General features: G+C 41.8%; 1 protein-coding gene across 2 annotated transcripts in view; it reads right to left on the bottom strand.

Moving 5' to 3' along the window:
- Positions 1–25,222, bottom strand: part of vps41 (VPS41 subunit of HOPS complex) — a 255,020-nt gene that overhangs the window by 162,575 nt on the left and 67,223 nt on the right. The gene's annotated exons all lie outside the window — the stretch shown is intronic.

The following is a 25,222-nucleotide window of genomic DNA, read 5'->3' as shown; positions in this document are numbered from 1 at the left end:
ATTTGAGAATACTCAGAATAATTATATTCCTACTCTAAAGAAGAATTCTAAAAGGAGGATCCGCCATCTATGGTTAATTAAATATGTTAAGGAAAGCATCAAACTTAAGGAAAAAGCTTATAACTGCACAAAGATGAGTGACAGATCAGATGATTGGTCAGAATATAAAGAACGGCAGAGAATGACTAAAAGGTTAATCAGGAATAAAAAGCAAGAGTACAAGAAGTTAGCTAGAAATGTAAAAATGGATAGCAAGAGTTTCTACAGGTATTTAAAAAGGGAAAATGTGTGTTGGTCCTCTGGATTGTGACAATGGGGAGTTAACAGTAGAAAATAAGGAAATGTCTGATGAAATTAACAAATATTTTACTTCTGTCTTTACTATAGAGGATACAAAAAACATTCCAGTAATAGCTATAAATCAGGAGGTGGGAGGGAGAGGGGAACTTGGTAAAATTACAATCACTAGTGAAGCGCTACTGAGCAAACTGATGGAGCTGCAGGTTGACAAGTCTCCTGATGGACTTCATCCTAGGGTCTTAAAAGAAGTGGCTACTCAGATAGTAGATCCATTGGTGTTAATTTTACAAAATTCCCCAGTATCTGGAAAGGTTCCATCAAACTGGAAAGTTGTAAATATAAACCCTCTATTCAAAAGGAAGGGAGGCAGAAAACAGGAAACTATAGGCCAGTTAGCTTCACAGCTGTCATCGGGAAGGTGTTAGGATCAATCATTAATGAGGATATAGCTGAGCACTTCCAATTACCTTGGGTTTTTCTAACAGTCAGCACGGTTTTAGGAAAGGGAAATCATGTTTTATCAATTTATTGGAGTTCTTTGAAGGACTAACATGCACTATGGATAAAGGGGTGCCGGTAGACGTGCTGTACTTCAGAAGCCATTTGATAAGGTGCCACATCAAAGGTGACTGCGGAAATAAAGCTCATGGTGTAGGGGCTAACCTATTAGCATGGGTGGAAGATTGGCTGGCTGGCAGTAAACAGAGATTATACATAAACTTTCTGATTGGCATGATGTGACGAGTGGAGTCCCACAGGGGTCAGTGTTGGAGCCTCAACTTTTTACAATTTATATCAATGACTTAGATGAGGGTCGTGAAGGCCTGATAGCTAAATTTGCATATGACACAAAGATAGGTAGGGAAGTATGTTGTAAAGAGGACATAAATAGGTTGCAGGTGGATAAAGACAGGTTGAGTTAGTGGGCAAAAATATGCCAGATGGGAGTGAAATGTAGGGAATTGTGAAATTGTCCACTTTGGCAGGAAGAATAAAAAAGCAGAGTATTACTTAAACAGAATGGCTGCAGAGGGATCTAGGTGTTCTAGTGCATGAGTCATAAAATGTTAGTATGCGGGTACAGCATGTAATTATGAAGGCTAATGGAATGATATCCTTTATTACAAGAGGAATTGAACATAAAAGGAAGGATGTTATGCTTCAGTTATACAGGGCATTGGTGAGACCACATCTCGAAACTGTGTGCAGTTTTGGTCTCCTTAAAGGATGTGAATGCATTGGAGACAGTTCAGAGGAGGTTTACTAGGTTGATACCTGGAATGAGCAGGTTGTCTTATGAGGTAAGGTTAGACAGACTGGGCTTGTTTTGACTGGAGTTTAAAAAAGTGAGGGGTGACTTGATGGAATTATATAAGATCTGGAACGGTACTGACAAAGTGGACGTGGAAAAGACGTTCCCTCTTGTGGGTGAATCCAGAACTAGGGGCCACTTTTTTAAAATTAGGAGTTTAGGACAAAGATGAGGGGAAGTTTTTTTTTTTGGGCTGTGCAACTTTGGAACCCTGCCTCCAAAGGTGGCGGAGGCAGGGTCATTGAATATTTTTACAGTGGTGGTAGATTGATTCCCTTGCCTAAAAAGAATCTACGATTACCAGGGGTAGATGGGAGTGTAGAATTTGAAACACAAACAGATCAGCCATGATCTTAATGAATGGCGGAGCAGGCTCTAAGGGCTGAATGGCCTATTTCCGTTCTTGTTTCGTATGTTTGTATGTATGTTCATTTGACGGGAGATAGGGAGACTGCAGGAGAAAGATACAAAGTCAGTGTTAGAAAAGCAAGGAACCTGAGAGGAAGTTTGGCTTGCTGGGCTAAGGAAAGGGAGGGAACTGTTGGACAGCTGATCAGATGATCTCAATAATAGTGACAGATCTATGAGCTCCATCCGCATATCATTGGAGGTGAGGGCAGAGGTGGCAAGGGGGATGGGTTTAAGAAGATGGTTTGCAGTCGAAAAAAAAAGTTGGGTGTTACTTTTGCATTCTAGGATGATTCTGAAAAATGGGGCAGTTATCAACCCCATAAACCATGCTGCTCAGCCCTGACCCCATTATCAGTCCCATAAATTAAGAAGTTCAACCCCACCTACACTGAACATCTTATAAATGGCACTGCTCAACACCCATCAACACAGCCTCCATTCAGTTAATTTATTGTAATTGTAAGAAACCAAAAGACAAAGGTATTCTAACAAACAAAACGTGCCTTAGTTCTTATTATAGATCCTTTGCCAGATGGTACTTGAAATCGACTTATGTTAATCATATTTGACATGAATAATATTATAGCCATACATCGCTGGAAATATATTAATGCTGCCTTTGAATTTCTGAGTGCACATCATGAGATGCACTGTTCCCACAGGGTCATAGAGGTCCACAGCACAGAAAAAGGGCCTTCAGCCCATCGAGTCTGCACCAGTCAAACAAATATCTAAATATTCCAATCCCATTTTCCAGCTCAAGGCCCATAGTCTTGTATGCCAAGGCATCGCAAGTGCACATCCAATTACTTCATAAATGTTTTGAGGGTTTCTGCCTCTGCCACCCTTTCAGGCAGTTCCAGATTCCCACCACCCTCTGGGTGAAAAAATCCTTCCTCACATCCCCTCTAAACCTCTTGCCCCTCATCTTAAATCTATGCACACTGGTTATTGATCCCTCCACCAAGGGCAAAAGTTCCTTCCTGTTTACCCCATCTATGCCCCTAAGTTATCCACCTCAGTCATGTCCCCACTCAATCTCCTCTGCTCCAAGGAAAATAACCCCAGATAATCCAATCTCTCCTCATAACTAAAACTCTCCAGCCCAGACAACATCCTGGTAAATCTCCTCTGCACACTCTCTAGTGCAATCACATCCTTCCTATAATGCAGATTCCAGAACTGCACACAATACTCGAGCTCTGGCCTAACCAGCGTTTTATACAGTTCCAGTATAATCTCCTTGCTCTTATATTCTATGCATCGGCTAATAAAAGCAAGTATCCCATAAGCCTTCTTAACCACCTTATATACCTGTCCCGCTACCTTAAGGGACCAGTGGACATGCACACCAAGGTCCCTCTGATTCTCAGTACTTCCCAGGGTCCTACCATTCATTGTATACTCTGGTGCCTTGTTTGCCTGCCGAAGTGCATCACCTCACACTTATCCAGAATAAATTCCATTGCCATTGATCAGCCCATCTGACCAGCCCATCTATATCCTCCTTCAATCTAAGGCTATCATCCCCATTATTCACCACCCCACCAATTTTCATGTCATCTGCGAACTTACTGATCAACGCTCCTACATTCAAGTCTAAATCATTTATATATACCACAAACAGAAAGGGACCCCACACCGATCCCTACGTAACCCCACTGGACACAAACATCCAGTCACAAAAACACCCCTCGAACATCACCCTCTGCTTCCTGCCACTCGGCCAATTCTGGATCCAATTTGCCAAATTGCTTGCATTCCATGGGTTCTTACCTTCGTTATCAGTCTCCCATGTGGGACCTTATCAAAAGCCTTGCTGAAGTCCAAGTAGACTACATCAAATGCATTTCCCTCATCTACACAGCTGGTCACCTCATCGAAAAATTCAATCAAATTGGTCAGGCACGGCCTCCCCTTAACAAAACTATGTTGACTGTCCTCGATTAATTCCTGCCTCTCCAAGTGGAGGTTAATTCTGTCCCTCAGAATTGCTGGAATTGCTTCCAATAGTTTCCCCAGCACTGAGGGTAGACTGACTGGCCTGTAGTTCCCTGGTTTATCCCTGCCTCCCTTCTTGAATAACGGTACCACATTGGCGGTCCTCCAGTCCTCTGGCACTTCTCCTGTGGCCAGAGAGGTATTGAAAATTATTGCCAGTGCCCCTGCTATCTCCTCCCTTGCCTCACTCAACAGCCTGGGATACATTTCATCCGGCCCTGGAGATTTATCTATTTTTAAGCCTGCCAGACCGCTTAGTACTTCCTCCCTTTCTATGCTAATTTCTACAATTATATCACAGTCCTTCTGCCTGATTTCCATACCCACGTCATCCCTCTCGCTTGTAAACACCGACACAGAGTATTCGTTTAGAACCCTACCGACGTCTTCCAACTCCACACAAATTACCACTATGGCCGTTAACGGGCCATATTCTTTCCCAAGTTATCCTCTTACTCTTAATGTACTTGTAAAATATCTTTGGATTTTTCTTTATTTTACCTGCCAATGTTTTTTCATGCCCCCTTTTTGCTCTCCTAATTTCCTTTTTAAGTTCCCCCCTACACATTCTATACTCCTCTAGGGTTTCTGCTGTTTTGAGCCCTCGGCATCTGCCATAAGCCTCCCTTTTTCTCTTTATCCAATCCTGTTTATCGCTTGACATCCAGGGTTCCCTGGATTTGTTGGTCCCACCCTTTGTCTTTACTGCAATATGTTGGCCCTGTACTCTCCCTATTTCTATCAGGGATGTCTTGCTGCAATTATACAGGGCCTTGCTGAGACCACACCTGGAATATTGCGTGCAGTTTTGGTCTCCTTATCTGAGGAAGGATGTTCTTGCTATAGAGGGAGTGCAGTGAAGGTATATCAGACTGATTCCTGGGATGGCAGGACTGACATATGAGGAGTGATTGAGTCAGTTTGAATTATATTTGCTGGAGTTCAGAAGAATGAGGGGGGATCTCATAGAAACCTATAAAATTCTAACAGGACTAGACAGAGTAGATGCAGGTAGGATGTTCCCGATGGTGGGTGAGTCCAGAACCAAGGGTCACAGTCTGAGGGTACGGGGTAGAGACCATTTAGGACTGAGATGAGGAGAAATTTCTTCACCCAGAGAGTGGTGAGCCTATGGAATTCACTACCACAAAAAGTAGTGAGGGCAAAACATTGTATGCTTTCAAGAAGTTGTTAGATGTAGCTCTTGGGGCGAAAGGGATCAAAGGATATGGGGAGAAAGCGGGAGCAGGCGACGGAGATGGATGATCAGCCATGATCATAATGAATGGGGGAGCAGGCTCGAAGGGCTGAATGGCCTACTCCTGCTCCTATTTTCTATGTTTCTTGAATGAGTCCCACTGCTCCCAGTCCACTCTGACCAAATCATATCAGATCTTATTAAAATCGGCCTTCCTCCAATTTAGAACTCTGATTTCTGGCCTATCCTTGTCCTTTTCCATAACTCCGTTAGATTCAAGGTTGTTATGATCACTACCTGCAAAATGCTCCCCCACTGATACCTCTACCACTTGTCCGGCTTCATTCCCTAAAACTAAGTCTAGGACCACCCCCTCTCTTATAGGATCTTCTATGTACTGGTATAAAAAGCTCTCCTGGATGTATTTTAAGAATTCTGCTCCCTCTAACCTACCACACTATGACTAACCCAGTTAATGTTGGGGGAAGTTGAAATCCCCACTATTACTACCCTATTATTTTTACACTTCTCTGAAATTTGCCGACAAATCTGTTCTTCTATTTCTCTTTGGCTGTTTGGGGGGCCTATAGTACACTCCCAGCAATGTGATTGCTCCTTTTTTGTTTTTAAGCTCTATCCATATGGCTTCATTTGAGGAGCCTCCTAAGATGTCATCCCTCCTTCCTGCTGTATGATTCCTTGATCAATATTGCGATACCCTCTCCTCTTTTACCTCCTTTCCTCTCTCACCTGAAGACCCTATATCCTGGAATATTGAGCTGCCAATCCTGCCCCTCTCTCAACCATGTCTCTGTGACAGTAATGACATCATACTTCCATGTGTTTATTTGTACCCTCAACTCATCTGCCTTATTTGTCAGGCTCCTTGTATTAAAATAAATACCATCCAACCTTGCCAAGCTCCCTTGTGCCTTAACTGGCCTATAATTTCTATGCTTTCCAGACTCATTTGCTCTCTCTTCTAATTTTGGCTGTGCATCTCCCCCTGCTGAACCTCTTCTCAGGATCCCATCCCCCTGCCAAGTTAGTTTAAACCCTCCCCAACAGCACCAGCAAACCTCCCCACAAGGATGTTGGTCCCATTCCGGTTCAGGTGCAACCCATCTGCCCTGTACAGGTCTAACCGCCCCCAGAAACCAATGTCCCAGAAATCTAAAGCCCTCCCTCCTGCATCATCTCTCCAGCCACACATTCATCTGGACTAATCTCCTATTTCTATACTCACTAACGCGTGGCACCGGAAGTAATCCAGAGATTACCACCTTTAACAATATTACTAGTGTATGCTCCATTGGAACCTTGTGACCTTCTTCAGTGAGTTCCAATTTGCTCCTTTTACAAATAACCTCATTCCAACAAAACAGATAAAATCTCAGGTAAAAGGTAATTAGACATAGCCAACTTGTTGTGGCTCATCACAAGCAAGATTTCCAGAACTTCAGATTTTCTGAATTCCAAGTGCAGGAAGGCTCTCAAGCTGCCAGTGTGTGCTGGACATTTGAAGCACTATTCAGGTGATAGAAGGCCACAGCTATAAATGGATTGCAGCTAATCCTAATTACCTGCAGGATAAATTAATGTATTTCATTGTCAAAATACACTCACTAACTCATGTATAAAAGTTGCAATTGGATTATTGAGGCAGATAGTTACATATCAAGTAAAGCTGTTATGGACAACACAACTTATTTCTTTCGTTAAGTTGAAGTCTCAATATTTTGGACGCAACCACTCGCTTGAAATTGGGGCTATAATGTCACAATCTTAGTTCAAAATTATAGTTCTGCCACTTCGCAAGAGGAGAACAGAGTCAGGTCCCTACAGAACTAGTGAGCACATCGAAAGCCAGTGCCTTTGTCCACCCTCCAACAGTGGCTCTGTATGTAATATTTGCAATCCGATTTCCAAATCAAGGCTTGCTTTAACATCTGGTGAGATGACACCAACCTTGACGATGAACAACTGATCTCCTTGTTGAACACTCGTGTAAAGCAGTGGGAGAATCCACAAAACGTTTCAGATTGTTCCACTTTTAGATTCTCATTTGTACATTGATCTACTGCTCTTTATAAACTGACACATATTGTTTGTGTAGATTACTTCTTGCATGCCCTGATGACCAGGCTACAAAAACTGTTTCCAAATCCCTCCATGGTCTTGCCCCTCCTTATTTGTGTAATCTCTTTCAAAACCACAATCCTCCGAGATATCTGTGCTCTTTTAATTCTGACCTCTCGTGCATTCCAAATTATAATTCCTCCACTAATGGTGGCCGTGCCTTCAGTTGCCATGGCCTCAAGGTGAGGTCTGGAATTCCCTCTCTACCTTTCCACCTCACTTTCCTCCTTTAAGATACTCCTAAAAACCTACCTCTTTGACAAAGCTTTTGGCCATCTGACCTGACATCTGCTTACGTGGCTAAGTGTCATACTTTGTTTTATAATGCTGCAGTGAAGAAGTACCTTGAGACATTTCATTTTGTTAAAGGTGCTATATGAACATAAGTGTTGCTGTATACAGGAAAGTCTGCAGAACTCAGTAAACCAGCCTCTGGTTTATCCAAAACAACTGGTGGACAGAGCTCGCTAAGAAGTTACAAATGTATCAAGATATGGGAGATAGAAGATCCTTCTATGAAACCTGGAGATCTGGATATGGATCTTCTCAACAGGTGAAGGCACCACTAAAATCTTTGAATGGCACAATGTGGTTAATAGGTGATGGTTGGAATACTTTGCTATTTAGTGATCAGTGGACGTTGAAGGAAACGTTTGTTGTAGAAGATCTCAGAGGGAAGTTAAATCTGAACCACCAACTTGTAAATAAATCAAGACCGCTGCAGCACAATTAAGATCACACAAAGCATCTGGGATAGATAGGATTCCAGCGGAAGTCTATAAACAGGAAGGAGACATGATCCTTGATAGGCTTACAGATCTGTTTACAGGATGCTGGGAGAAAAGGACAGTGCCACAGGACCCTTGAGATGCAGTGATTGCCTCCCTCTACTAAAACAAAGAAAAAAATCTAATTGTTCAAACTATAGTGGCCTCAACTTACTTGCCATTGCAGGCAAAATCTTGCTTCTAAATAGATTTGTTCCAACTATAGCTGAAGAAAGTCTCCCTGAAAGTCAGAGCAAATTCAGGCCGATGGGGATGATTTTTGTGCTGAGACAGAGCTAGAAGTACAGTAAGTCCCCATTTAATTTTGTTTTACTTTTAATGGTCAGTTAAGGGGGCCTGTATTATTGTTTGGTCACGAGATTCAACTTCAATTCATTTCCTGCAGGTCTGACATAGGGCTCCGATCTAATTAGTGCCATTTTGGAATAGCCTCTCCAGCTCCTTGATTGTGTGTCGTTGCTGACCCTCCAACTTGCGGCCTGTCCTGCTGTCTAGCCCACCCTCTTGCTGCCGAGCCTTTGGTTTGTAGCCACTGCCGCTCCCTGACTCACCCTCTCGCTGATCCTTCCTCTCACCGAACCCCTTCCTGCTCCCCTGAACCTGCGTTTCCATTCAAGGAAGGTCCTAGGTCCAGATCCAGGTTCGATCCAAAGCTCTGGGATTGTGAATCTGTGGATCCAGATCGTGCAGAATTGCGAACTGGGACTGTTACAAACAAGGTTCACTCATAAATGCATACAATAGTATGTGAAACCAGGAATGAGTTTACTTTTGTTCCATATCAGTCTGCTGTGCACCTTTCCATCACTCCTCAGCGCAGTTGCATCCCCACGATTCTAGTGCCACCGCAGCTACATTTTCCCACGGTCACATCTTGAAAATCCACTCGCTGTGTGCAAACCATCTTTCTCCTTTCGATATTCAAGGATAAATAAGCCATGGAGTTCTTTCTTTTTACTTGAGTTGAAAACTTAAGTCAAGGCTGCTCCTCCTGCCTCTCACTTCCAGAGCCCTCACTCACAGCGAGGGTTCAGGAGAGGGAAGCGGCGAGTTGGAACATTTAAAACAAAAACATCGATTATAACAGCCCTAGCTCATCACTTCTGCACTATCGGGGACTTGCACTTTCACAAATCTGGAGCTCCAGCTTCGGATCAGATCTGGATCTTGAACAGGGACACAGGTTGAGGGGAGTGGAGTGGTGAGCCGGAGAGTTGGGAAGTGGAAGGTTCGGCAAGAGGAAGGTCAGCATCGAGAAAAAAAGGTCAGGGAGGCCACAAGTTGGAGGGTTGGCAAGAGGAAGGGTCCACAGTGAGGAGGGGGAGAGCAGGATATGTGGCAAGTGGGGAGTTCAGGAAGCAGGATCAGCTACGAGCAGGAGGTACGTAGAAAGGAACCATATTTCTTTTATATTGTTAAATTTATTTTATTTTAAATGTGATTTCCTTCATCAAAATAGTATTCAGCAATGTGCAGCATTTCAATTTACAGGGTACAATGTTTTAAAGTTTTTTTTTTCTTATTAGGGAAGTCCTAAGGTCTACAGTTTTTACATTAATTTTATCAGGAAAATGTGAGTCGCTTGAAGTTGTTTCACTTAAGGTCACAATTTTCAGGAATGCAACAGCAACTTTAAGAGAGGACTTAATCTACAGAGAACAAGACGGGCCTGTACATGATTTTCATAGGTCTTATCAAGGCATTCGACACAGTCAGCTGATATGGCACAGCCAATGGTAAATGCTGAACTGCTCAAATCCCAAAAGGGAAATCTGAAACAACTGCCCCAACTGTTTTGCAATTTGTATAAATTTTGAGGTGCACGCCTTGAACTCAGTAGTAATAAGACCTTCAAGTCTTATATTAGGTTTCTTTCAAAACTAAATTAAACCTTGATTAATAGAAGAAATGATTTGAAGTACACACGTAGATCCACAATTAGCTACAATAACTTCTAAATCCCCTAGCTAATCTAACTTCCAGTTACACTTTCGTTAAGGCAACAGTAAGACACATAGATTTGGAAGACCCAGGCAAAGAAACACGCTACCCTGAACAATCCAATTCAAAGTGAGTTTTCTGAACTTCAGTTCTTTGTAGACAGCAGCTTGAGGCTGAAAGTTTTTTACACTTGTTTTAGATCTTAGAATTCCTGCCCTTACACACAATCTTTGCTCCTTTATACATATTTTCCCCTTTGAATGCAAATTCCCATTGTTTCACTATGTTTTTGGACTTTACCTCTTTAATAATAAAATCCAATAAGTACCAATTTTACCAGTAATCTTTGGGAAAAATAAACACACTGTTTAATTTCTCCTGGCTAGGTGAAATATTTCACCCCTCCTTTGAAATCAATATAGTCTGGTTTATTTAAAAATGCAGATGTTCCCTTTACACCTATGTAACCGATTTACCATTGCAAACTTAGCTTATCTTCAATTCTATCAAAGCCTTCAGACTTTACTTCAATACGCACCCCACTATTATTCTACAATAAATTCTAATAACATTATGAAAATTACTATATCTCCCTGACACAGTTGAGATGGTAGATACTAGCTAGATTGGGGTGCCCTCCATGGTGCCTCATCATTTTCAGTCAACTGCACAAAGTCCAGAAAGATCAGGTCAAGCAGAGTGGAGCTCTCTCAGACAGCTTCCCGATCTCCAATGTTGTTAAGCAAGGATGAGTTCTGGCACCAACTGTTTTCTCTATTTTCTTCAGTGTGATGCTTCAAGAGACAAAGGCAGGCTTGACAGAGGGCAGATATTTCTGCAGTCTTCAACCTGCAACGACTGCTTGCACATCCAAAACCAAACAGCTTATTGTGGAGCATCTGTTTGCTCATGATTGTGCCCTTCTGGCACACACAGAGGCGGCAATCCAGCTCATTGTAAAGCGTTTCTCTAAAGCAGCAAATGCCTTTGGCCTTACTAAAGAAAACAGAAGTGTTGTACCAGCCATAGTCCTGAGAAAATTACAATCCACCACAGTTCAGCATTGACAGCAATCTCAATACAGTAGAACATTTTATCTAAATGGGCAACATTATCTCAAATGACGCCACTGTCAACAAGGATATAGACATAGACAATCGGTTGCCCAAGGCCAACAGCTCCTTTATCCACATCTTGAAGTGCATCTGGCGAAAGCATTCACCACGCATTGTTATGACCTCTATGGGGGAGCCGTAAACCAAAGTAACCAAATTTACCAAACAACCTCCAAATGTAGAAATTACTAACACGATTACACTTTTTATAGCTTTTATTTTAACACAAATCAAAATCAACGCAAATTAAACAGGAATTAACAGGCAAATGATACTCCAGATAAAAAGGTAAAATTTGACTTTAAATAGTTATAACAAATGTCGTCCATAGCCACAAGAACCTACATCACTTGCCTCAAAGGTGGCACCATGTGCAATCTCATTCTTTCCAGTTCAACCAATTTGGCCCTGAAGTCGCATTCACCGGCAGGCATATTCCATCTGAGGTCCTTGGATATGGTTAGCACTGACAGGGTGCACCTTCTACCAACCCCCTCTCACTGGTCATGGCACACTTGGTGGCATAGCTTTCCAAAGTTCCTTTGCAACTGAACAACCAACCACATCCAGTTCATGATCTAGTCCTCGGATACAAACTCTCAGCCCTTTTGTATGCTTAAGCTATTCACACCACTTTTCAGGATTTAGTGCCTTTTAGCTCACTTATTCATTACCTCCCCAAGAGCTTCTGGAATTCTAGTTTTCTTCTTACTGCCAAATAGAAAATCGACTTTGCAGAGTTATGCTGGCTTCTCCACACACAAATTCTGCATTCTCCTTTCTGGCTCTCTTTGTTTTCTCTGCATGTCTGCACTGGTGTGCTGATCACCTTCTCCCTGCAGCTCTCCAGCTTGTAGCTGTCCTTGGCATCTTGCCACACTGCTTCTGTTTTAACTTCTTTCCTGTTGGTACTGCTTCCAAATTGAGGGCTGCCAGGTGACATGGACCAGTATTTCTTATTGTCCAAGAAATTACAATTGATCTCTTTACAACTGATGCAAACTCTTAGAAGTCCTTTTCAAATGTACTTATAAACAATTACAGATCCCCAAACATTTTGAAGAAGTTACAAATTTTCCTTAATGTACTCAATCGATTTGGTCTTCAAGTTGCATTCCATGTCAGCTGGATTTGATCAGTGGTGGCGACAGTTGTTATCTGAATAGCACACTCCTGCAGAATCTCCTTAGCTAGATCCATTACTGTCTTGATGGCACAGATTCCTCAGAGACTCCTTTAGCTGAACCCATTAAATAACCCCGTTAAACAGTCTGGTGGGGTCTAGCAAAATTGAAGCAGCAGCAGTGCAAAAGACAAACCTGATGCATTTGCAACCATCATCAGCCAGGAGTGCCACATGGATAATCCATTTTGGCTCCTCCTGAGCTCCCCAGCATCATAAATTCCAATTTTTCGCCAATTTGATTCACATCATGTGATATCAAGAAGTGGCTGAAGGCACTGGATGCTGCAAAGGCTACAGGCCCTGTCAACATCCCGGCAGTAGTACTGAAGACTTGGGCGCTAGAATTAGCTGTGAACTAGCCAAGCTGCTCCAGTACAACTACAACACTGGCAAGGGTCAGTGTTGGGACCACAACTTTTCACTTTATACATTAATGATCTAGATGAAGGAACTGAGGGCATTCTGGCTAAATTTGCAGATGATACAAAGATAGATGGAGGGACAGGTAGTATTGAGGAGGCGGGGAGGCTGCAGAAGGATTTGGACAGGTTAGGAGAATGGGCAAAGAAGTGGCAGGTGGAGTACAACGTGGTGAAATGTGAGGTCATACACTTTAGTAGGAAGAATAGAGGCATGGACTATTTTCTAAATGGGGAGAGAATTCAGAAATCTGGAGTGCAAAGGGACTTGGGAGTCCTGGTCCAGGAGTCTCTTAAGGTTAACTTGCAGGTTGAGTCGGTAGTTAGGAAGGCAAATGCAATGTTGGCATATATTTCGAGAGGGCTAGAATATAAAAGCAGGGATGTGCTGCTGATGCTTTATAAGGCTGTGGTCAGACCACATTTAGAATATTGTGAGCAATTTTGGACCCTGTATCTCAGGAAGGATGTGTTGGCCCCGGAGGGAGTCCAGAGGAGGTTCATGAGAACGATTCCAGGAATGAAAGGCTTAACATATGAGGAACATTTGAGGATTCTGGGTCTATACTCAATGGAGTTTAGAAGGATGAGGGGAGATCTGATTGAAACTTACAGAATACTGAAAGGTCTAGATAGAATGGATGTGGGGAAGATGTTTCCATTAGGAGAGACGAGGACCTGCGGGCACAGCCTCAGAGCAAAGGGAAGACCTTTTAGAACAGAGATGAGGAGAAACTTCTTTAGCCAGAGAGTGGTGAATCTATGGAATTCACTGCCACAGAAGGCTGTGGAGGCCAGGTCATTGAGTGTATTTAAGACCAAGATAGATAGGTTCTTGATTGGTAAGGGGATCAAAGGTTACAGGGAGAAGGCGGGAGAATAGGATTGAGAAACTTATCAGCTATGATTGAATGGCAGAGCAGACTCAATGGGCCGAATGGCCTAATTTCTGTTCCTATGTCTTATGGTCTTATGGCATCTAGCTGACAATTTGGAGAATTGCAGAGATATTTCCTGTCCACAAAAAACAGAAAAATCCAACACAGCCCATTACCGGCTCATCAGACACCTCTAGGGGTCATTGGCAGTGTTATCAAACGGCACTTATGCAGGAATAACCTGCTCACTGATGTTCAGTTTGGGTTCCATCAGGGCCACACTGATCATATCTTCATTACAGTTTTGGTCCAAATATGGACAAAAGAGCTGAACTCAAAAGGAAAGGGGAGAGTGACTGCCCTTGACATCAAGGATGCATTTGATAAAGTATGCATCAAGGAGCCCTGGCAAAACTGAAGTCAATATGACCAGGGGAAAAAAATCTCTGTTCACTGGAGCTATGCTTAGCACAAAGGAAGGTCGCTGTGGCTGTTGGAGGCCAATCACCTCAGTCCTGGGACATCACTGCAGGAGTTCCTCAGAGTAGTATTCTAGGCCTAACCATCTACAACATGCTTCATTAATGCTCCAAAATAAGGTCAGAAGTGGGGGCATTTGTTGATGATTGCAGAACATTCAATATAATTCACAACTCCTCAAATACTGAAGCAGTCTGTGCTGCATGCAGCAAGACCTGGATGACATTCAGGCTTGGGCTGATAAGTAGCAAGTAACATTCACACCACACGTGGCAGGCAATGAACATCTCTCCCCTTTGATATTCAATAGCATTGCCATTGCTGCATTCCCCTCTATCAATATTCTGGGGGTTACCATTGACCAGAAACTGAACAGGGCTAGCCATAAAAAAAAACTGTGGCTACAATAGCAGGCCAAAGACTGGAAATTTTGAGGCAAGTGACTCATCTCCTGGCTCGCCAAAGCCTGTCCAGCATCGCCAAGGCACAGAAGTCAAGAATGTGATGGAATACTCTTCACTTGCCTGGATGAGTGCGGCTCCAACAAGACAAGAAGCTTGACACCATCTAGGACAACGCAGTCTGCTTGATTGGCATGCCACCCACAATCTTAAACATTCATTCCCTCCACCACTGATGCAAATTGGCAGCAATCTGTATACAAGATGCATTACAACAACCCACCAAGCTTCCTTTGACAACACCTTCCAGAACTCTGCCAGCTAGAAGAACAAGACCAACATATGCATGGGAAAACCACCACCTGTAAGTTCCCTTCCATGTCATATTCCATCTGGACCTGGAACTATATCATGATTCCTTCACTGTCACGGGATCAAAGCTCCCTTCCCAACAACACTTTGGGTGCACCTACACCAGCAGTTCAAGGCAGTAGTTCACCACTACTTTCTCAAGGGCAATTAGGAATGGGCAACAAATGCTGCCCTTGCCAGTGACACCCACATCTTATGAAAGAATTTTTAAAAAGTAAAATTGCCCAATTCACAATCCCTTCTCTAACCCAATCTTTATCTTTCTGTCCTGTTTCACTGTACTTCATATATACAGCTCCTTATAAATGTGCCTTCTCTGTTCTCCCCTTTGCTGCAGCTGTCCTTTGCTCTTTACAGCAGAAGCTTCTTTGTCTGTCTTCTCTATGTACGGCGCATGGCAATTTTATATCTCAGCTTCCTTCCTGTTGACACTGCTGTCAGGGTCGTCACAGATCACATGGACCAGTATTTATTATCCAACAAAATTACAATTAAACTCTTTATAAGTAATGCAAACCTCTTAAAAGTCCTTTTTGAACATTCTTAGAAATAATTACACATTCTCTATATACAGGATTGGATAAAGAGAAAAAGGGAGGCTTATGGCAGATACCGGGGGCTCAAAACAGCGGAAGCCCTAGAGGAGTATAGAATGTGTAGGGGGGGGAACTTAAAAAGGAAATTAGGAGAGCAAAAAGGGGGCATGAAAAAACATTGGCAGGTAAAATAAAGGAAAATCCAAAGTTATTTTACAAGTACATTAAGAGTAAGAGGATAACTTGGGAAAGAGTAGGGCCCATTAAGGACCATAGTGGTAATTTGTATGTGGAGTCGGAAGACGTAGGTAGGGTTTTAAATGAATATTTTGTGTCGGTGTTCTCAAGTGAGAGGGACAACGTGGGTATGGAAATCAGGCAGAAGAACTGTGATATAATTAAAGAAATTAGCATAGAAAGGGAGGAGGTTCTAAGTGGTCTGGCAGGCTTAAAAGTAGATAAATCTCCAGGGCCGGATGAAATGTATCCCAGGCTGTTGAGTGAGGCAAGGGAGGAGATAATAGGGATGCTGGCAATAATTTTCAATGCCTCACTGGCCACAGGAGAGGTGCCATTGGACTGCCAATGTGGTACCATTATTCAAGAACGGAGGAAGGGATAAACCAATGAACTACAGGCCAGTCAGTCTAACCTCAGTGGTGGGGAAACTATTGGAAGCAATTCTGAGGGACAGGATTAATCTACACTTGGAGAGACAGGGATTAATCAAGGACAGTCAGTATGGTTTTGTTAAGGGGAGGTCATGTCTGACCAATTTGATTGAATTTTTCGAAGAGGTGACCAGGTGTGTAGAAGAGGGCAATGCATTTGACATGGTCTACTTGGACTTCAGCAAGGTTTTTGATAAGGTCCCGCATGGGAGGTTGATAATGAAGGTAAGAGCCCATGGGATCCAAGCAATTTGGCAAATTAGGTCCAGTATTGACTGAGTGGCAGGAAGCAGGGGGTGATGTTAGAGGGGTGTTTTTGTGACTGGGTGCTTGTGTCCAGTAGGGTTCCACAAGGATTGATGTTGGGTCCCTTGCTGTTTGTGGTATATATAAACGATTTAAACTTGAATGTAGGAGGGTTGATCAGTAATTTGCGGATGACACAAAGAATGGTGGGATGGTAAATAGTGAGGAGGATAGCCTTAGATTACAGGAGGATTTGGATGGGCTGATCAATGGGAAATGGAATTTAATCCGGATAAGTGTGAGATGATACACTTGGGCAGGACAAACAAGGCATGGGAATACACGATGAATGGTAGGACCCTGGGAAGTACCGAGGATCAGAGGGACATTGGTGTGCATGTCCACTGGTCCCTTAAGGTAGCAGGACAGGTAGATAAGGTAGTTAAGAAGGCTAATGGGATACTTGCCTTTATTAGCCGAGGCATGGAACATAAGAGCAGAGAGGTTATACTGGAACTGTATAAAACGCTGGTTAGGCCACAGCTCGAGTATTGCGTGCAGTTCTGGAATCCGCATTATAGGAAGGATGTGATTGCACCAGAGAGAGTGCAGAGGAGATCTACCAGGATGTTGCCTAGGCTGGAGAGCTTTAGTTATGAGGAGAGATTGGATACACAGGAGTTATTTTCCCTGGAGCTGAGGAGATTGAGGTGTATAAAATTATAAGGGGCATAGATAGGGTAGACAGGAGGGAACTTTTCCCCTTGGTGGAAGGATCAATAACCAGGGGGCATAGATTTAAGGTAAGGGGCAGGAGGTTTAGAGGGAATGTGAGGAAGAATTTTTTCACCCAGACGGTGGTGGGAATCTGGAACTCACTATCTGAAAGGGTGGTATAGACAGAAACCCTCATAACATTTAAGAAGTATTTGGATGTGCACTTGCGATGCCATGGCATACAAGGCTATGGGCCTAGTGCTGGAAAATGGGATTAGAATAGTTAGGTACTTGTTTGATCGGCACAGGCTCGATGGGCCAAAGGGCCTTTTTCTGTGCAGTGGACCTCTATGACTCTGGACATTTTAAAGAAATTACCAATTTTCCTTACTGTACTGCTCCTTGGCCAAATGTCATCACAGTATCTCTTCAAAAACTCAGAGCAGTTGTCATCACCATCCTCTTTTACAGGTCAGAATCATGAGTTCTGCACAGAAAACAAATACGACTGCTGCAGCACGTGTCACACATGGAGTATTCCAGAATGTCAACAGCAGTGATTTATGGTGAACTATGCTACGCTAATAAGACAGAGGTGCATCTTGTAACACTTCAAAGACCAGTTGAAAAGATAACTCTCTGGCTGACGCTGATCAATGGGTGAACATACGAATTAGTAGCAAGATTAGGCCATTCGGTTGCTAAAGACTGCTCCACCATTTGATAAGATCATGGCTGATCGGATTACTGTCTCAACTCCACTTTCCTACCTAACCCCTGATACCCCTTGACTCCCTTGTTCATCAAGAATCTACCTACCTCTGCCTTAAAAATATTCAATGACCTTGCCTCCACTGCTCTCTGGGGAAGATTGTTGCACAGGCTCACGATCCTCAGAAAAAAGACTCATCTTTGTCTTAAATGGGCAACCTGTAACTTTTAAACTGTGACCCTCCCAGTTCAAGACTCGCCCACAAGGGGAAATATCCTTTCAGGATCCACCCTGTTAAGGTCCCTCAGGATCTTATATGTTTCAATAAGATCATAAGAACTAGGAGCAGGAGTAGGCAATTCAGCCCCTTGAACCTGCCCCGCCATTCAATACGATCATGGCTGATCTCATTTTGGCCTCAACTCCAATTTCCCACCCTCTCCCCATAACCTTCCAATCCGTTACTAATTAAAAATCTATCTATCTCCTCCTTAAATTTATTCAGCGCTCCAGCATCCAATGCACTCTGAGGTAGTGAATTTCACAAATTCATGATCCTTTGAGAAAAGTAATTCCTCATCTCTGATTTAAATCTACCACCCCTTAGCCTAAAACTATGGCCTCTCGTTCTAGAATGCCCCACAAGGGGAAACGTCCGCTCCACATCTACTTTGTCTATCCCATTAGCATCTTATTTACCTCAATTAGATCTCCTCTCATCCTTCTAAACTCTAGCGAGTATAGGCCTAAACTGCCCACTCTCTCCTCATAAGACAAGCCCCACATCTCTGGAGTCAATCTAGTGAACCTCCTCTGAACTGCATCCAATGCAACTACATCCTTCCTCAAGTAAGAGGACCAAAACTGTGCATGGTACTCCAGATGCGGTCTCACCAATGCCTTGTACAGTTGCAACAACACTTCCCTATTTTTATATTCTATTCCTTTCGCAATAAATGCCAAAATTCCATTTGCCTTCCTTATTACCTGCTGTACCTTTCAGCAATTCATGCACGAGGACACCCAAATCCCTCTGCACTGAAGCATTCTGAAGTTTCTCTCCATTTAAATAATAAGTCGCCTTTTTATTCTTCCAACTAAAACGGATAATGTCACACTTATCCACGTTAAACTCCATCTGCTAAATTTTGGCCCATTCACCTAACCTGTCCATATCCATTTGTAAATTTCTTATTTCTTCATTGCAATTTAATTCCTCACCTATTTTGGTGACATCGGCAAATTTAGCTATAGTACCTTCTATCTCTAATTCCAAATCATTAATATAGATTGTAAATAGTTGGGGCCTAAGGACCGAACCCTGTGGCACCCCACTAGTTATAACTTGTCATCCAGAAAAATACCCATTTATCCCAACCCTCTGCTTTCTGCTGATTCACTCATCATACTTCTATACTCCACTGGATACAGACCAACCTGTCCAACCTTTCCATTCCAGGAACCAGTCAAGTGAACCTCCTCTTAATTGCTTCTGATGCGATTATGTCCTTTCTATAGGAACTGTAGACAGTAGATACGGTCTCATTAAAGGCCTGTACAACTGTAGCAAAGCATGCCTACTTTTATATTCCATTCCCCTTGCAATAAACAACAACATTCCATTTGCCTTAATCATTTGCTGTACCTGCATACTAAATACTTGTGATTCATGTATCAGGACACCTAGAATCCCTCTCCAGCTGAAATCTACAATCTCTTCCCAATTTAGTAGTATATTGGTTTTCTTCCTGCCAAAGTGGTACAAATTCACATTTTCCCATATTGTACTGCATCTGCCAAATTTTTGCCCACTCATTTAATCTATCTATATCCCTTCGCAGACTCCTTATGCCCTCTTCACAAATTACTTTCCTAACTCTCTTTGTGTCATCAGCAAATAAGCAACCATATATTCAGTCCTTACATCCCAGTCATTGGTATAGATTGTAAATAGTTGAGGCAGCAGCACTAATCCCTGTGGCACTCCATTCAGTACATCGTGCCAACCCATTTGGCAAAAATTACCCATTTATGTCTATTCTGTTTCTTGTTAGCTAACTAATCTTCTATCCATACTACTAAGTTATCCCCTACACCATGGGCTTTTTGTGTAGTAATCTTTGAGGTGGCACTTTGTCAAAATGCCTTCTGGAGATCCAAGTACACCATATCATAAGTTCCCATTTATCAACCCTCTTGTTACATTCTCAAGGAACTCTAATAAATTAGTCAAACATGATTTCCCTTTCTCAAAACCATGTTGACTCTGCTTGAGTGCATTGAGATTTTCTAACTGTCCTGCTGTAACCTCCTTAATAGATTCCAGCATTTTCTACATGGCAGAAGTTAAGCTATCCAGCATGTAGTTTCCTGCTCAGTCTCCCTCCTTTCTTGCAGAGATGAGTTACATTTGCCATTTTCCAATCTTAAGGGACCTTTCCAGAATCTAGGAAATTTTGGAAAATTAAAATCTATGCATCTATTATCTCAGCAGTCACTTCTTTCAAGAACATAGGATCAAGTCCATTAGGACCTGGGGCACTGTCAGCTTTTAGTTTTGATAATTTTCTCAGCATCCATTCCCTGGTAATTGTAATTGTTTTAAGTTCCTCCCTCCCTTTCACCTCTTGACTTATAATTCTTTCTGGGATTTTATTGGTATCCTCTAGTGAAGACATATGCAAAATAGCTGTTCAATTCATCCAGCATTTCATTACTTTCCATTATTAATTCCCCAGGCACTCTCTCGAGAGGACCAATCTGTGAGAGCAGGAGGATGTTGACAGAAACAGATGGCGCACAACATGAAAAGCAACCCACAAGCTCAAAGCAAATAGGTGCGAGGCTGCTGAGCAGAGGCACAGACAACAGGAGTCTGCTTAAACCAGAGTGCCTCAAAACCAGGACTTTCTGTGCCCCAAATGCTCAAGAACTTGCCTGTTCAGTCACTATGATCATGCCAACTAGCACAGTGACAAGCGTTCCCATGATCTTCACCTGGAAGAATCTGCCATTATCATCTTCATTGTAGCTGCACTTAGATTTTGCTCCAGAATTAGAGTTGATGCACTAATCTTAAACTCTCTATTAAAATTACATGGTGCACTCCTGTAGAGATGCAAGCGATTAAATGTCATTTTTTATTGGTTATAACTTTGGTTTCAATGCTATTATGGTCCATCGTGCATTCTGAAATCTTTTCTACTCCTTCTTTGTTAAATGCTTTTCAAACTCAACCCTCAAAATTTGCTTATATTTTCTCACTTGGATGCCTATACGCACCATTACAAATCTGTGTATTTTGCGTCCAAAACAATTTTTAAATTTAGTTGTGTTTTGTAGCAATTTCATAGATATTCTGTGCTCTTAGGATGCAACACTAGTGTGAAACATTCAGAGGACAAATCAATTGAAAAGATCAAGTAATCAGAGTTAATTGGCTCATTACAGACCCTCCCTGCACCTTTTGTTCAAAATGAAATTCCAATTCAAGTACACAGTGGAGACACCAGAGTTTAAAGAGAGGAAAGAAAGAGAATCTAAGATTTTTAGCACTATTTATACGACAATTTCTATTAACTCACTTCTTCTATCAGGTTCCTGAGAGGCATGAGCTGAAGCAACTGCAAGACCAGATCCGTACTGCTTAAAGCAATCTACGGCAAGGGGTGTGAGAGGGCACAGCACATTGCAGCATGTAGCACAGATGTGTATGCAAGGGCTCCAGTGAGACCTTGATCTTTTCTGGCAACCATGAAGAAGTTTGAAATGTGGATGTGATACTTCCCCAGACAGCAAATGGTCCTGTCACACAGAGAGACATAGGAACATTTCCTCCTTGAGATGATATCCCACCAATATTGAAAAAGCAGCCGTTTCCCTACCCCTCTGCCTTTAAATCGAGTAAGGGAAGGGTGTAGGCTCATTTCAATAGTATTCTTTATCATCTATGTCTGTATTTTGCACTGGTTGAGTGGTGGCCAATCAAACCATTATGCTAGAAAAAATACATTGAAGGAAGTGCAGTCCCACTTTAGCCAAAACTATGCAGAGCAGTTCATTCATTGTGCACTTGGTATAATTACAATTTTATACAGATGTATTATTTAGTTACAATTTTATTAGTGCTTCTCACTCAGGAGCAACATTTTTTGGAACTTCAAAATTTTTTTAAAGAATGTATTAACTATAATAAGAAACACATCAGCAGGATCTATGTAGAACACTAACAGCAGGAAGCATGATCCAGGCATTCCAATAAATTCCCACTTCATCCTGCACTTGCCTACCAATTGGGCAGAGGGAAAACAAGCAGTAAATCAAAAGACCTTTTCAAAAAAATTTTGCAGGATTTCTTGGTCTCTCTTCCACCCTATTGTAGTTTTCATTCCTTTGTCCTTTCTATATAGCTGCATTGTCTCAGTGACAATTATATCAATTAAGCAGTGAAGGTTATTTAATACATTAATTCCATCGCTGTGACTGATGCATTTGTTGATTTTCGCATCACAGCCCCCTCCCTTTCACCTGCACACACTATTTTTCCAACTTTAGTAATATTTATTTCATAGCAGCTAAGTCTGATAACTGAGGTCCTGTGCCACAGTGGGTAACATCCCTGGCTCTGAGCCAGAAGCTCCGGGTTAGAGTCCCACCCCAGGACTTGATGGTCAAGGGAGATGCATTCATAACAGCCAAACAGGTTGATCATTAGCCTGCAAACCCTGTCAACACATGCTGATGGCAGACAGTATGAGTGGGAGAGATTCCTGGTCAGCCATGTGATGGAAAGAAAGTTGGAGCCTCTACCATCACTGGTCATAGCTTTAGATTGCAACATGCATGTAAACGTGCATGTTGCCGCAACAACTCTGATTCCCTGAGTGATCTTAAGCGCACACACATACATCTAATAACTGTTACAGACCTGAAATGTTCCCCTATATTACAATAATGACTACATTTGAAAAATACTTAACTGGCTTTGGAACATCTTGAGGTAATGAAAAGGTGTGTAAATGTATTTTCTTTCTTTCAATAAAGCAATGCAGACCAGCAGACACTAGGTGGCACTATTGCACCTCCAAGTGTATAAGCAGTGCACGCAAATTCCAATCCCGCTGTAAGCAACTCACTTTTATTTAAAAATATACAGAAAATATCTGGATCCCTTGTTTCCTCTATTCCCTGTAAAGTCCTGACAAAACTGTGCAGCTTTGTCAAATCAAAAGTGCAAGCAAGCTTTACTCCTTTCTGCCTTGCTTCTGGCTACACCTCTGGCTAACTGGCCAAGCCCACTGCTGGCTCTTGCTATACTCTAAATACTTGCCAGCATGTCCCAGCACTTCCATTTCCCGTGCCATCCTCTTGGATTCCAGATTCTCTCTGGCTCTTGCTATGTTCTTCCCTATCCTGCTAAAAATGTTGCTCAGCCCCCAATAAATCTAGGCTCTTGACATGTGGGTCAGTATTTGCAGCATTGGTGGAATATAGGGCCAGTTTTTTTTTCATTGCATTTACAGAACCATGAGGAAGATGCAGCATCTGCTCACAGTCTTCTATGTATAATACACTGTCTTCAAGTCACATCTGCTTCCTGTAACATATCTACTGAGGGCAAAACAGTAATTTCACCATCTCACAATGAAAAGTGTCAATGGGATGTAAATATATCATGAAACATATTGCACATAATATCTGCTTCTTGCAGTAGGACACATGACTGGTATAACTAAAGTTGATTTGATAGAAGACTAATTATTTTGTTGCAAAAACTTTAACTAGTGAAAAATTCATTACAAGAGACTTGTCAATTAAACCCCTAAACTTAGGTTGTAAAATACAGACAAAATACCCTTAAGCATGGATTTTGGCAGCTTTTCAATTTGGAATATTCCTAGCTATTAGGAGAACCTTTTATAATCACATACTTTTTGGCAAAAGCTATCTCCCTCAGCATCCATCACACCAGCTTCCACTACTCAGATACCCAACAGAGGCCAGAGTAATCAATCAGCTAATGGGTCATTTGTAAAGCTTGCCTTGCTAACAAATAGGTAATTGATTCTTTTGCAAATGTTGCATCCCCATGGAAAATCTGTTTTGGAAGTGACTACTGTAAGGAAAAAAAACAAGAGTAACTGAAGGAGAGTGAATGACTGTTTGAACAATCCCCTCATTCTTATCAGCCCCCAAAGACAAAGACAAGGAAATAACTGGTGGGATCTTGTACGGTAATAGGCTGCTGCTGAGTTTTATAATGCCACCAGCTGCATATCTTCAAAGACATATACACAGCCTCATTTATATTAAAGCTGCTGCTGAGGTTGAGATATATAAATGGGATTAAAAAAGAAACATTCAAAATTTAAATTTATTTGGAAGGTTACTCAACTAGATATTAGGAATTTCTTTATCAGGAAAGAAATACAAATAATTTTAATTATATAGTATGATGTCAGATCTTCAGGGCATTCCATGACAATGAATTATTTTTTGATGTGTAATTACTACTGTATTGTTTGCAAATTAGACAGACAATTTGCATACAGCAAGCTCCTATATATGAGATAAATGATGAGTAAAATTATTTTTGGTGATTGCAATTGAAGAAATAAAAGTTAATTTGATACAGTGAGAACTTTCCGCTTCCTATGATTAGTGTCATGAGATTTTAATATTTACCTCTAGGCAAGGTTTAATGCCTCATCCAAGAAACTACACTTGTGACAATGCAGCATCACTTTAGTACTGCAGTGAAGTGTCAGTCAAAATTATGTGCTCAGTTTTGTACTGAGGCTTGAACACACAACCTTTTGACTTCGAGGTGGATGCTTTCACCTGAGCCAAGGTTGACACTTCAACCTATGAAGCCTAGATATAATACAGGTAAGAGCTACAACTTACTTACCAAGGTTAAACATGAAGAAACCATTCAAAAATAATAAAATCTGAGTTTTTCAAATTTTAACAGATCAGAGACAATAATCTATAACTTGGAACGACAGTATTTGTGAACCAGATCTCAATGTTTATGATGTTCTGTCCAGTGAGTTAGATTTGAATCTGCTGAACTATGGTATATAGATTTAAGGGTATAAATGATAAGAGCTAACTGCTGCATGCCCTGCTCCCAGAATCTCAATTAATATATAAAAACAGTTTAGTCAACACAGTGGAAGGAAAGCGGTGAGACCGTTTGACATTCAAGCAACTATATGTTATGTTATAACAAAATTTCTTACAAATGAAGTATTAAAAAGAGATCTGCCCCCTCAGGTGAGTATAAAAGATTCCTTGGCACTATTCAAAGATTAGTGGATTTCTCCCACTGTTCCCTTAACCAAACTTGAATGCATATGATCTGGTCATTTATCTCACTGTTATTTACAGGACCTTG

The sequence above is a fragment of the Carcharodon carcharias genome, chromosome 6 (assembly GCF_017639515.1).
Source record: "Carcharodon carcharias isolate sCarCar2 chromosome 6, sCarCar2.pri, whole genome shotgun sequence".
NCBI lineage: Eukaryota > Metazoa > Chordata > Chondrichthyes > Lamniformes > Lamnidae > Carcharodon > Carcharodon carcharias.
This window is presented reverse-complemented; position numbering and strand designations above follow the sequence as displayed.